The sequence below is a fragment of the Fukomys damarensis genome, unplaced genomic scaffold (assembly GCF_012274545.1).
Source record: "Fukomys damarensis isolate Sample0158 unplaced genomic scaffold, DMR_v1.0_HiC HiC_scaffold_32, whole genome shotgun sequence".
Classification (NCBI taxonomy): Eukaryota; Metazoa; Chordata; class Mammalia; order Rodentia; family Bathyergidae; genus Fukomys; species Fukomys damarensis.
Genome location: NW_022900944.1, coordinates 33,987,782 through 34,001,309, shown reverse-complemented (window position 1 = coordinate 34,001,309; position 13,528 = coordinate 33,987,782). Strand labels below are relative to the sequence as shown.

At 42.7% G+C, this 13,528-nt stretch overlaps 1 long non-coding RNA gene across 1 annotated transcript; it reads right to left on the bottom strand.

Moving 5' to 3' along the window:
- Positions 1-6,740: 6,740 nt before the first annotated feature.
- On the bottom strand, positions 6,741-9,236 carry LOC104854054. Its single transcript, XR_777964.1, has 4 exons — positions 9,118-9,236; positions 8,609-8,693; positions 7,023-7,163; positions 6,741-6,817 (listed from the first exon to the last, which is right to left on the bottom strand). It is a non-coding gene; the product is annotated as an uncharacterized LOC104854054 (long non-coding RNA).
- Between the last annotated feature and the right edge of the window lie 4,292 nt (positions 9,237-13,528).

Below are 13,528 nucleotides of genomic sequence, written 5' to 3'. Positions count from 1 at the left end.
TTTTTTTTTTGGTACCAGGAATCGAACTCAGGACCTTGTGCTTGCAAGGCAGGCGCGGTGGCACTGAGCTAAATCCCCGGCTCTGTAATCAAATTTTCAATGTGCATAGTCACTGTCATTTCGAATCCCGCGTCATATGTATCGCATGGCCATACTGACTTACAAATATCACAAATATGTGTCGGTTTAAAGTTTAATTTTTTTAAATAGCTAAATAAAAAATGCGAGAGTTGCCGGGGATTTAGCTCAGCAGTTCGGTGGCCTGCCTTGCAAGCGCCAGGACCCGAGTTCAATCCCTGGTACCAAAAAAAAAAATGTGAGAGTTAGTAAAAGAGAAGGATACAGTTCATACTTACACATTTTTTACCGCTCTACCTGATGACACAGCTAAAATTTCAATTTAAAACATCCACCTTGCCCAAATGGTGGACACAATCAAAGCACTACATACGCATGTACGGAAACGTCACTAAGAAAGCTGTAAATCCATACACTTAATACACTTTAATAATTATAATTCTAAAAATTTACCCTGCATATGCTATTCATTTGCACAATAATTAAAACATGTAAGCCACAGCTGTTGCACCAATGCATAAAATTGTAGAGAGAGTCTCTGCATCTCTGGTCGCCTAATGATGTGCTCAGGATTAAAATCTTCATTTTTTGCATAAATTAAATAATCCTGACAGTCCAAGATATGCATAGGAATTATCTTCAGTGTTCGAAGATTATTAATAGCCTAGGAAAAATGTAAGGAGATAAAATTAAAAGGATGTGCATAATGAAGTTTGTCCGCCCCGGGAAAGCACCCACTCCGGAAGCAGCCCTGGGAGGCTGTCATCCGCCGGGTCCAGGAAGCCGCAGCAGGGACCCAGTCGAGAGAAAGGAAATTGGAAGGCAGCTTCCCTCTGGCGCGCATGGGCCCATCTCTTCGCCTCTCACCCTTCTTCCTGATGACCACATAAATGCCATGATTTCTTTTTGCCATTTTATACTTAAAAATCAGATGCAAAGAGAAAGCTAAAAAGAATTTGAAACCTTGTTATTGCAGAGTAGTGAGTTTGGAGGTCTTCGATTTCCTCAAAAATCTTTTAAAAGATAATCTTGCTTGATTTGTTACACGTGCTACTGATGTTACTAGAGGTGTGATTATCCTTTTCAGCACTATAGAAGCTGCTAGAAAAATGGACTTAATAAAGGGATAAAAGAAACTTTGCTTTTAGATTAACTTGAACTATTCTGTGGCCTCTTTCTTGTATCCTACCTGTAAATGCCATTTTATGTAAGTTTAATGAATATTTTTCTAAAGAACTAAGATAGGGCCTGAAAAATCTGACAAAGCAAATAAAAATTCTATTCCCCTAAAATTAATCCCCTCCCCCCCAAAAAAAAAGAATCTAGTGTTCTCCAAATGATCTTTTTTTTCAGAATAAATAAGTTGTGGGCATTTCTTATTGGAAAAGAAAAATTCTTATTATTTTTTTTGAGTGACTAAAGAGTTACAATGGCATTTTCTTGGCATTTTAGCATTATAATTTATCACGACTTTAAAAATGTACCTATGTATATTAAGTCTATATTTTACAAGATTAAGTATTTTAAATTATACACAAAATAGACACATCCACATACCCTGAGATTATTAAACTTTACAAATCTACTCACATGTATTTTCTCTTTGTCTTTTTTTTTTTAATATAAATTTTCCTGGCATTGTAGTCATACTCTACCTGATCACAGGGTAACCTAAAACACATTTACTTTAACAATTTTTACACATTCATAAATATTTTTAAACCCCATAAATGTTTAACATTAGTATAGTATATCAAAGTGCGGTTCTTTTCTCTGTAAATAAATCATTTCTAATCTAAAGACGGGTGCATGGGGAGGAGGAGACAGAACAACCCTGATCCTTCTGGCCGGTGAATCAAAAGACATCCCCAGACTTGACCTTTTCTTTCCCAGTATGAAAAACATATTAAATGTATATCTTATAATAAGATTTTTTTTTCCTCCTGTTTCCCTTGAGGAAAGTCCGCTTAGCACCTTCCTGCCCACGTTTGTGCTGCAGAATTCTCAGGAAGCCGCTCCTCTTCCTACACCAAGGGCTGCCTGCCCGGAGGGAGCCAGCATTGCCACGACCAAGACTAACCATGCCAGGTTCAGGCAAAATGAGTTATGATGCAAAAGGAAATGAAAATATAAATACGATACACAGTCAGCTATCTGCCCACAACAAGTGCACACTCGCTCGATGCCCACTAGGCTGCTTCTGAAGAAAAACAGATCATTCCTTCTGTCCGTGTTTTGAAAAGAAGGCAGGCGGCGAAGGAAGACATAGGACATCCATAGGACTGACACTAACTTTTAGGACCACTACATGTTCAATCGTTTAATTTTTTTTTTTCCTCTCTTTTCTTCGAGCCCATATGGCCATCTGTATGGTTAAGTAGGAGTGAAAGAAAAGGACATTTTTCAAGCAAACCTTTCCTGAAGCTGTAAACCGTCATGGTGCTTAAAGGGACGGGAGCCGACTGACTTTAGGCTTCTAGAGGCCACACTGCACCGCACAGTACATGTCGGTGGCCACGTTGCTCACGACGGTGATTTGTGAGCTCGTCACACTGGGGATCCTTGCACTGTGCCTGCACCGAGCGTCCCCGGGTTACTTCGGTGACATCTTTCCCACCGACCCCTGCCGTGCCTATTGCTAACTGGTCCTGCTACCCCAACTGATGACGGCCGGAACTGCCAATAATTCTTCTGTATAAACATCCTCTGTGAATCAATCTTTCGCCACCTGAATTGTTCCACCTCGCTTCCTGTTAGCAGCGCTAACCACCTCACAGAGACAACCAGCACTAAAAACGCATCCTGAAGCAATCACTTGGTTCTGTGCGCACATTTTAATTTCATGCACTCCAGGGGGGGAATCGCAATCGGCCTTAAACAAAAATTGGGCCTTTAATGCTTTATTGTTTTACACGATTTATCATTCACATAACCTATTAGCTCTTTTTTTAAAAAAAAAGAAAAAGAAAAAGAAAGGTTCAGTTCACACTGGATATTCAAGGAGCGTTCACCCTCCAAATCAGAATCCTACAAATATTTCACCAACTATATCTTTGTGAAAATAAACTGAATTTGTCAAACGTCTCCTCCTTCGCTTGCAAAGCCCGTCGTTACCCCAGCACAGTGAGACCTAATGTGTTAAGCCAACCCTGTTGTGATCTCCAGAAGAGAGAAGCATTTCATTTTTGATATCACAGATTTAGATGGGTTTTGTAGCATGGCCTATAATTTAAATCTCGTAGAACAAAAAAGGGCGGAAGAAGTGTGCGGGTGGGAGCCAGTGGGAAGCAGTGAGGAATAAAAATTAATATAAGCAGGAGGATGTATCAACGAGTAAGTGTGCTCAGAAGCAGTCTCGAGTCTGGCACGTGATTTTTCTTTTCTTTTGACACAGGCATTGTTTCCTCATTGCCAGAAACATCTAGTCTGGTCTTTCTTTTCCTGTCTCCCTCTTTGCGAAGGGGCTAAAACCATGGGTCACTGAGGACGGGCTGCCTGGGCCACTAGTGACAGCAGCGTGCTATCCCCAACAGCACTGAAGACCAACTGCCCGGACAACCAGAGGTGCTTTAAAAATCGTCTCCTCCTGGAACTTCTGTCGAGGGGAAACATTTTTAATACAGTTTTGTAAGGTACGTATGAAAAGTAAAGCACTTTTCCCAAGACCTTTTGAAAAATCGTATTTACAGCCCAGACTTTCCTGCCCTCTTGTGGAGAAAATACAGAGTTCTCTCTCCGTGTAACTAGGATGGTGACTTTTTAAGACTCACAGATGGACTTTTCCATGACGTATGTCTCCTTGTTGTGTCCTCTGATGTTCGCAGAGCTTTACTAGCTGTTAAATGTTGTTAACAAAATAAAATGCAGAATCTGAGTAACAGTAGAGGCAAATCAGGCGCAAGAAACCATTTAATATGAGGCAAGAGGAAAATTGCAGTGATGAGATTTTAACTATATTGAGACAAATATATTTTAAATAACAAGGAAAGGAGATTAAGACAAAGAGCAGAGTTTCCAAAGTGGCCTTCAGAAGGTTCTGGTTCCGATTCCCCTTTTCCACCCGGAGAACGGTCAGTATCTCTCGCCAAGGGGCTGTCACTGCCCACGGTCACCTGGGCAGGGCCAGGTCAGGAGAAGACACACAGATCCCATCGGCAACCCCTACAATGGCAGAGGGTTCCCAAGTTGCTTTGGGCGCTTGGTCTTTATTTTTTTAAAGAAAGTTTGAAGAAACTGGTTTAAAGTAACACAAAGAGGCAAGAGCTGGAAATCCTGAGCAGTAGGTACAATGCCCTGCTCCTGTCAAGGGCAAGTATGTGTCGTGGTTCTGCTACAAATCGGCCCTGGCCTTCCACAAGAAGATGCTACAATTCTTTGTTATTTATTGCTTGTTCTAAAATGGTATGAAAGGTGCTACAGGAGAATCTAACGGTTTCTAAGGGCTTTTTGAGTTGAGGGAAAGAGGAAAAAAACCCATTGTCATATACTCAGTTATCATGGAAATGTCTTTAAACTTCTGAAAAGCAGCATGAGCTATTACAGATATAAGGCAAATATTAACCTTAAAAACTGAGATATTTACATTTTCAAAAAAATATTTCAATAAAAGACACCTTGCCGTTAATTCCCCTTCAAAATCCTCCCCCTTGGTTTGAACACACATCTGTCTTTCCTGTCTTCATGAGGTACGATCAAAACTATGATGAGATCCAAACTATGGTGACCACCATCCCACAGGAAGACAGGGCTGTAAAAACGTGACAGTGGGTCCTCGTCCACTTGAGTCACCAGATCCGGCACCGTGTGACTTTTGCCTCTTCCCCAAAGTCAAAATGACCGTGAAAGGCTTCCAGGAGTTTTGAATTGATTCAGAGCATGAAGGCAGCGCGACCAAAGACGTGAAAAAAGCCTACCAGGCTGCTTCAGAAAGGAGCAAGAGTGACGACAGAATAAGTGGGTTGGAAGCAAAGGGAGTATGTAAAGGGGAATCAATAACAATGTCATCTTTCACTGTAATAATTTTTAATTTCAACATACACCATATTTTTCAGCCATACCTTGTAGAACTTGTTTTCCAAAGTTACACACACTCAGATGTTCTCTGACTATCCCAAGTACAGAGCTAAGTGTCAGAGCAACACAAAAGGAACACAAATCAGATTCTAGTCTCACATCGCCAGATATTTATCCAAGCACCAGCCATGTGCAAGGGCCCGGTCCACTGGGGAGGCCAGTTGTATGTAATACCCGGCCTGCAAGGCCCAAAAGGGCAAAGCAGACCCACTAATTAGTGGGCCGGAAAGAAAGGCCTGATCATCAGAGATTTTCTGGCGAGGAAGTAGGAGAAGGTAAAAGAGAGTGAATTTGAATGTAGAAGGGAAAAGTCTGCTCTGGGTAGCTCAACCGGGGATGGCTTACAAAGACAACCACGTTGGATTTGAAGGACTCCTAAGACATCTCTACGCTGAGTAAAACATACGTGTTGCTGAAAAAGGCAAGAGAGGTTGCCAGGAACCTCAGATAGAAAGAAGCAGATTAGCAAGAGCACTGGACACAAAGGTGGATTTGGATTTCATCCCAAGGAGGAGGCCACAAATGACGTCGGAGTAGGGGGTTTCTGAGAATATTCCTGTGAATGAAGCCGCAGAGAGGGCTTCCAGGACCCTGAAAATGAAAATGAGTGTGAAGGGAGGCCATCGAGGTGATATTAAAGGGAGGGGCAGAAATGAAGCTGCTTCTAAAAAGATTGAGTATGATGACAAGTTAACCATTAAAAAAAGAGCAAAAACTGTCTGAGGTTTAAGTCCTGTGGGGATGGTGGGACCTGACGACAACAGAAACAAAAACTGAACTGAATAAAAAATTCACCTGCGCTGTTCTTTGCTGTGTCCCAGCTCAGACCTACATGCTGCTGCAAAGAGTGATAATTTCCCCCCAAAAAGCTTTTTTTTAATAAACTTGAATTCAGATCACAGTTTCACAAAAAGTTTTTCAAATCGCCATTTTAAAAGACTAAACAATGTCTGAACTCAAAATTTAGCATTTGTGGGCCAGGGATTTAGCTCTGTGGTTCCACCACCTGCCTCACAAGCGCAAGGGCCCAAGTTCAATATCCAGTACCAAAAAAAAAAAAGCATTTGTTACTTAAACACCCAAAATCACATTAGTTATATACCAGTAATTTATCAATACATCTTCATCTGAGCATGTGTTGGCTGAATGCATGCCTGGCACTATTCTAGCAAGTTCAGTGAATTAAATTATTAAAATAAAACGGCTCTGATTCCAATTTTTAATCTCTAAAAAGAATAAGTCAAGTATATGATCTATTGTAAGGCAGAATCAAGGATGTCTCAAAGACGGTATGAGTAAGTACAAAGAAAATCAGAGGAAAGAAGTCATCTAAACCGGAAATGAGAGACAGGAGTATGTGTTCTGGTTGGAAAGTCAGAGAGCATCATGCATAGGTGTCTCTAAAACCTGTCCAGATGAAGGAAATGCACATGAAGGAAACGTTGAGAGAGCAGCTTTTCTTTACAAAAAAATAAAAATAAAGACAAAAGAGCGGGAAATCAAGAGTTTTATTCAAGGTACAAAACACTGTAGGCGAATTATGAAAGATAAAACTGGAAAAGTAGGCAACAGCCGTGTAGAGCTGTGGGCTCAGAGTGGCAGATACACGATCACTGTGTAGTTCTGCAGGCCAGGGCATCTCCATGAGACGGCTATTGGGGTTCGGCTATGATGAGATGTGACCAATATACAGTTAGTGAATTCAGGGTTCTTTAGAACATTTAATCTGACAATAATGTCCTCGGGGTGGGAGGTCACTGCAATAGGTGAGTAGGGGTAACAGAAACCATCTTACGTAATGTCTATCAGCATCGTATTGAAAACTAACGGCATAAACAAACAGTAATAGAGCATCACTCTTTGCCAAATACCTCTCATAGTCTCAGTCGTAACTGTAACTGAAGACAGGCAGATTTTCAGGAGCATTGAAATAAGTAGACATAAGCAAGATGCCTCCAGGCTACAGTTTTTCATTGGAATTCCCAATACCCAGGCTGATTTTCCAACTTAAGCTGCCAAAATAAATGGAGATAACCTTTTAGCCGAGTTCAAAATTGAGCCAGGGAGGTCAGTTCATGTTCACTTTGGTGGACTTTTATTGGTGACTACTGCAGCCCACAGTAACATTTTCATTCATGGTAATAGCAGTTCCTCTAGAAGAATATAAATACTGTTTATAGGATGGAATGCTATCCTTTCATGCTACCTAACAGTCTTCTCTCCTTCCAGGATTAAACCCAAATGATGAAAGTAAATCTACTTATTCTTGGTTAGCATATGCCCAAGGCTACCCATTCAATTCTTAATTATAACCCCGAATCGTACTATCACAGTCATTAGACTCATGGGATAGGATCGCTCTACAAACCCAAAATTAATTTTTTAAATGTAAATGTGCTGAATTATGTACAGGTAAAATTCCATCACAATGAATTTAATTACAATAAAAAGATGTGGAGAAAGATCTGTCTCTCAAGAGCAGGACGCCCCATCAATGCGGTGATTTCTACAACCAGGGAATTATTACTAATCCTTGATATGAAATAATCATTTCCTTTGAAGAGATTCTATCTCCTTCTAGTAGAAAAGAGGAAGGTTTTCTCTAGCTCTTTTATTCTTCATCAAGAAATAATTACCTTTAAGAAAAAAATACATTTCATTTGAGAGTGAGTTGGAATTTGAAATCAGTTAAAATTTCAAACAGCAATGAGTTAGTGGCTTTGCTTTAAAATCTTGCAAATATATATTTTGATAACAATAACTGGCTTTTGCCAGAGTATGGAACATATATCTGGAAGGCTACTGACAATAGGTATCTAATGTACGTACAGATTCTGATTAAGCAATTCCATTTCTACAAATTCATTCTAAGAAGAATTAATAGACATATGCAAAAACTTAGTTGAAATGCCATTTATAAAATTAAGTTGTAGGGCTGGGATGTAGCTCGGTGTTAGAGCTATTGCCTAGCATGTGTGAGGTCCTGGGCTTGACCCCCTGTATCAAAAGACAAATTTTTAAATGAAACATAAAATGCAGCTTCCAATGTGGCAAAAATATCTAATTCCTTAAATGAATTATAATACAGACATGTAATAGATTATACAAATATTTTAAATGATTTCAAGAACTTTCCAAAGATTGAAATACAGCAGGCTACAAAACAACAGAACTGACTCTGCTTATTTTTGTCATTGTTGTTTTGCTTTTTTGTTTTGTTTTGTTTTGTTTTGTGTTTGTTTTTGTTTTTTGAGACAGGGTCTCACTAAGTAGTTGAGACTGACCTGGAACTCACTATGTAGCCCAGGCTGGTCTCGAACCCACAGCAATCCTCCTGCCTCAGCCTCCCAACTGCTGGGATTACAGGAGTGTGCCAACACACCCAGCTGACAGATGCTCTTCTTAACAAATCCTAACACAAATACCTTGGACTTCTCATACTCCAATAGAGACTGACCTTTAATATTACTTGCTTCTCAAATATGCATAGACAGGAGGTCACTCTTGAACAAAAACAGTGGTCATAGCTTTGTCAATTTTGCCTGTGGCATGATGGGAGACAGCAAAAAAATATGAGAGATTATGAGTTCTTCTTTCAGAGTTTTAATCTAAAAAGCCCATCCTAATGATGCCCCTGGTGGCAGGTAACATTTAATTTTTCTGTGTCATTGAAGAAGAATTAGATGTAAAACTCAGGTAAGAGATTAATATTTCATACCCTGAGGCTAAATACTCCAACATGAATATTCATAAAGGCCTACTCCGAGTGAAATCTCATGTGAGTGTCGATTTAAAGTGCTTCAATCTTTTACATAGTTCAGAGACTGAGTATACCAGACAGAAAGACGAGAATGCAGTCAACTAGAAGCCTATTCACTGCAGACCTGAACCTGTAACTATGGAACAGCATCCCTCTCACCATCCTCCCTCTCCCTCTCTTATATGGCTGCCTTCCAAGCAGCAGACCTGGCTTTCCTTTTCCCTATCCCTTGCTGGGAATGAAAGTGAATCCTGGTAATCACTAGTGAGGAAAACTCAGGATTTCTCCGTGTTACTTCGGAGGCCTGACTGTCTGCGTCCTCTCCTGGGTTCCTAGAGGACCAGGGGAGCGGGGAGGGGTGCGGCCAATAGGAGAGCCGTAGCGGGTGGAGCCTGAAGAGCTGATAGGCCCTGAGGGATCCACCGTCATAAATGGCATTAGAGGAATGGATTAGGGAGTGGATTTGTCCCTTCGGCCCTTCCGTCTTCTGCCTTGTGAGGATACTGTGTCCCTCCTCCCTGCAGAGGATGCAGCATTCCAAGTGTCATTTTGGAACCAGAGGGGCCCTCACCAGGTGCCGCCATCACCTTGCTCTCGGACTTCCCAGCCTCCAGAACTATGAGAGGTAAAGTTTTGCTCTTTATAACGTCCCCTCTCCTGGGTTCTCCATCAGAACAGCACAAGCTGGACTAAGACCAGAGGAAAGGCGGGTGGGGGAGGAAAAGTCGGGGGAAAATGTAGGCAGGAAGAATTGAGTGCTGGCTGAACCCACTTCATCAGTGTCCCCACCACACCGAGGTGACCGCAGGACACCCTGTGAGGTGCAGGGTCCCGAGTGAACATTCTAACTCACCTTCCCCGTGGCAACATTGCTGTTGGTCCCTGCCATGAGTCTCCATCTTATGAGAAAGGGAAACAAAAAGGGGTTGCTGTGGCCTGAAAGTTAGGGTCCCCTCAAAATGTCTATGTTGAAACTTCATCCCTGGGGTGACGGTGTTGGGAAGCAGGGCCTTTGGCAGATGATTGGATCTTGAAGATGGACTCTTGTGAATGGGATTTGTGCCCTTATAAAAGAGGCCCAGAGTGCTGCCTCCTTTCTGCCATGTGAGGACACAGCTAGAAGATGCCATCTTTGACCCAAACAGCTGGCCCTCGACTGGTGACTTGGTCACGGATTTCCAGGGCTCCCAAAGTGTGAGAGGTTTCTGAGGTGTATAACTCCCCCGTGGGTGGTATTTTGTTACAGCAGCCCCAACAGCCCCAAGACATGATTATTCAAGGATCTCTCAAACCTTGTGAAACAAAGCAACAAGCCAAAGGTGTAGGGAAAGTTGAAATAAGAACAGAACTAAAGAGATTTTTTAAATATACAAGTTAAGAATAAGCTGCCTGCCAGATAACAACCAAGGTGGGTGGGGTGGGGGCCAAGTACCTATTTTGGAAAACAAAAGACGAAAAGCGTTCAGTGTGGTATCCTGCGTGCTGAAGTAGCGGAATGATATTTAGTCAGGGTAATACAGAGGCCAACGGTCAACTGACGAACACATCTAGGACTCTGTAAAATATTCTGCATATGGGGTAAGATGTTTTTCCCTCCGAACGACAAAATGACAGGACAAATCAGTGGATAATGTTCTTTACGGAATGATCTTGCCTTGCATCTGACATACACATTGTGACTAAGCAAACACACCTGAAGATTCTCCCCACCCCCACGACCTTGTTCTCCCACCTGGCAAGTTAATGCCCTGCACACACCTGCACCCCCAGCGGTGCTCCTCCCCTCTACCTCCTCCACTGTGCACAGAACGCTCATTACACATGTACGGGTCTGGGAGGTACATTTCAGCAGCTGAAGGCCGGGCAGACGGAGGAAAAGGAGAAGTCCGAGCCCTGAGTTCCATTTTGGCTCCGGCCAGTTCTGATGCCCACTCGGGAGTGACGATCACATGGTTCTGGTAACACCCAAGGGTCGCCTAGAAGCACAGGGAGGCTGATTAGAGTATAGCGCTGCAGGGAAAGGGAGGAGTCGGGTTTAAGGGCACTCAGCCCGCACTCACAAAGTTTCCGGGACAGACTGATTCTCTGAGCTGCGGATGGGACTCTTCACCCACCCATCGCTGAAGAGCAGCCCGCATACAATTCACAGGCTCCTAAGGGGATTCCGCTAGAGCAAGGGTGAGAAGAGCCCCCGGGACTGAGCGGAAGGGAGGGCAGACAAGGAAGAGCTGAGCCGAGAAACTGGTAAAACGGATAGCTCAGTTCAGATAAGTATTGATGTTTAAACATGTAACAATTTAGAACTAAAATCCCAGGTAATCGCAACGTAGAAAGTGGTGGGATACGAGGAAGTGAAGGAGAAAAATGCCAAGATTCTCGTTTTCTACACAAAGAACACGCCGTGATTAATTTTAGGCATTGAAGAAAAATGCGAATTTGTAGTTATTAAAACCCTCGTAAAGAAGTTACAGCTAATTTCCAAGACATTTTGGAAAATAAGGAGAAAAGGAAGGAAAGTTAGAAAAACGTTATTAGAAAGATAAAATAAACAAAGAATAAAAGGAAATAAGTTGAAAAATATCTAAGATGACAGGCATAAGACTATTGCACCTATGATAGTCCCATCAATAAGTTCAATGTCTGTTTTAGAGGACAAACTGTCCAGTCAGGTCCAGAATCTAACTAGGTGCTATGTAAGTGAGATATACCTGCACTGTATCTTCATGCACACATTAGAAATGAAAAAATATGGCAAATAATAATTTCTTAAACAAGGTAGAAGTGTACTTTTCCCTCACATTTTTATGCCTGCCACAGAGCCTTTTGCTCCAACCTTCCGTTCAGCCTTGAATTTTCTTCTCCCAGATCATGATCTAACGGGCTAGGGTTTGGTATATACTACTGCTGGCTCCATGCTGTGGGATTCCACAAGCGCCTGCCTCCGGAGTGGGGTGGGACGCCGAACTAGAGGCAAGAGAATGAAAGTAACTACAGATGGAAATGCACCAGTCATAGACCAGAGGTACTAGGGAGGGCAGCCCTGAGATGGGTGATCGCAGAATTCACCCAAATAGACTGGGGGAAACTGGAGATGCTAGCGTGGACGTGGAAAAGGAAGACTGCTGGGAAGGAAATCAAGGGTGAAATGGGAAGGAAAGACAGTGAGACCCAAAGTGTTTATTCAGCTCTTACCAAGCGCCCACCACTGCTCAGTATACTGGAGTGTGCATTCTAGATAACTTCAAGGAGAAAAGGTCTGTTTTGGAGCACCGTGTCAGAGATGGTCAGTCCACAGCCGGCTGGCTCCAAGGAACGAATATCACAGCGAAAGAGAGTGGCAGGGGAGAGCTCTCCACCCGTGGTGGCCAGAAACAGAGAAAGTAGCAAGTGAGCCGGAGAGGAGAGAGAGAACGGCCGGGGAAGGATTACCCTTCGAAGCCACGCCCCCCGGGACCTAGCTCCTCCCACTGGGCCCGCCTCCTCCTAGCACAGTCAGCTATGCGCTCATCGGTGGGTTGATCCACAAGGAGGTTGGTACCCCATGATCTAATCACCTTCCAGAAGCTCTGCCTCTGAACACAGGAGCCTTTGGGGAGCCTTCTTGACTGCAACAGAGGCGCTCTTCAGAACGAAGGAGCCCAGGGTATCGCGCTGAGCTGGGGCTGAATAGGGTGAAAGCGATGATCTTGAAAACTAAGGGGAACTAGAAAAGGGACAGAATATTACCACGGAATTTTGGTGCTAAAGGATGCACAAAGAGGTAGGAAAACGGTGACTGATCTTGGCTTGATGTCTTTTCTCTTCTTACTCCTTTACACTCAAAACGATGCAGCCCTATGGTCGACTGTGCTCGGGTCATATCTGCGTGACTGGGGATGTTAAAACTGCTTGCTATTCTGACCCAAAGCGAGGGCGGCTGAGTCTTAGCTAATGGCGTATAGTGTTAGCGCTGTTGTATTTCAAAACTGCGTTATAGCCAACCAGAAAAAGACTTAACTAGGTATTCCATCTTACGATTCAGATCTTTTGCACAAGAAATCTCTCTACCCCGACCGACAAACGTGCCTACTAAGATACATTACGCACGATAAAAACACATTGGAAAGGACACGAGCATCTTACCCATCTTCCCAAAATGGGCCTTTTGAAAACGCGCCGACAAGGACTGTCGTCACTTCCCTTTATGCACACTGACCTCCGCTGTCTGTTGTTTTCGTGTCAGGTTCCCTCACGATCCTCCTAAGTCACCGACTTTATTTAGTTCTCCTAATGGAATATCAGCGACTTCTAGGAGCAAGAGGAAAACGTTCTGCATAATGACCAGAACAGAGTGATTCAATTGCTTAATTGAAGCTCTGTAGCTTGTAACGTAAGGCATATTAGGTCCTGCTCATTGCGAAAAGAAAGGAACAGAACCAGATCGTTTACATCTTTCTGTTTGCTCTGGTTTCTTTGTGTGTGTTTGTCTGTTGCTTTTTAAGCTCACCCAATCCACAAGAGATTTCCTCCTCAAGTCTGTAACAGCCAACAAGTGATGGGCATCATTAACTCAGAAGCACTTAAACGCTTTGCGTATAGATTCAGATTCTTATAACCTCACTTTTTTTTTTTTTTTTT